General features: G+C 38.1%; 1 pseudogene; it reads left to right on the top strand.

Annotated features, from left to right (window-relative positions):
• Window positions 1-210: 210 nt before the first annotated feature.
• On the top strand, window positions 211-739 carry LOC132009178 (small ribosomal subunit protein eS24-like; annotated as a pseudogene).
• Window positions 740-1,000: the final 261 nt, after the last annotated feature.

Below are 1,000 nucleotides of genomic sequence, written 5' to 3'. Positions count from 1 at the left end.
TCCATTTCATCTAGGTTGCTAAGTTAATTGGCTATAACTGTTGATAATAACTACTGATGATTGTTTCTACTTCTTTGGTGTTCGTTGCGATCTCTCCCTTTTCATTCATAATATTATGTATTTGAGCTTTCTCTGTTTTCTTTTGGATTAGTGTCGCCAATGGTTTATCAATCTTATTGATTCCTCAAAAAAACAGCTTCTAGTCTTTTTTCCTCTCCGGCTGCTTGAAGCTTGGCCACCATCATGAACGACACAGTAAGTATCCGGACCAGGAAGTTCATGACCAACCGACTACTTCAGTGCAAACAAATGGTTATTGATGTCCTTCATCCTGGAAACGCAACAGTACCTAAGACATAAATTCGGGAAAAACTAGCCACAATGTACAAGACCACACCAGATGTCATATTTGTATTTGGATTCAGAACCCATTTTGGTGGTGGCAAGACAACTGGCTTTGGCATGATTTATGATTCCTTGGATTATGCAAAGAAAAATGAACCCAAACATAGACTTGCAAGACATGGTCTGTATGAGAAGAAAAAGACCTCAAGAAAACAGTGAAAAGAACGCAAGAACAGAATGAAGAAAGTCAGGGGGACTGCAAAAGCCAATGTTGGTGCTGGCAAAAAGAAGTGAGCTGGAGATTGGACAACAGAAGGAGTAAAGATGCTGCAGTGGCTTTATCTTTGGTGATTGTGCAGATTTTTCATGAGAGGATTAATAAACTAAGAATGTTTTTAAAAATCTTCTAGTTTCATTGATATGTTCTACTGTATCTATGGTTTCTACCTCATCGATCTCAATTCTAATCTTGATTATTTCCCTTCTTATGTGTGGAGTTGGTTTGATTTGTTGTTGATTCTCCAGTTCTTTAAGGTGTAGAGAGAGCAGCTGTGTTCTGGAATTTTCAATTTTTTTGAGGGAGGCTTGGATGGCTATGTATTTCCCCCTAGGTTTTGGATGGAAGTGTCTTTATTGTCATTGGTTTCCATGAATT

The sequence above is a fragment of the Mustela nigripes genome, unplaced genomic scaffold (genome assembly GCF_022355385.1).
Source record: "Mustela nigripes isolate SB6536 unplaced genomic scaffold, MUSNIG.SB6536 HiC_scaffold_6654, whole genome shotgun sequence".
NCBI classification, from domain to species: Eukaryota; Metazoa; Chordata; class Mammalia; order Carnivora; family Mustelidae; genus Mustela; species Mustela nigripes.
The sequence above is the reverse complement of the archived record's forward strand: the minus strand, read 5'-3'. Positions and strand labels throughout refer to the sequence as shown.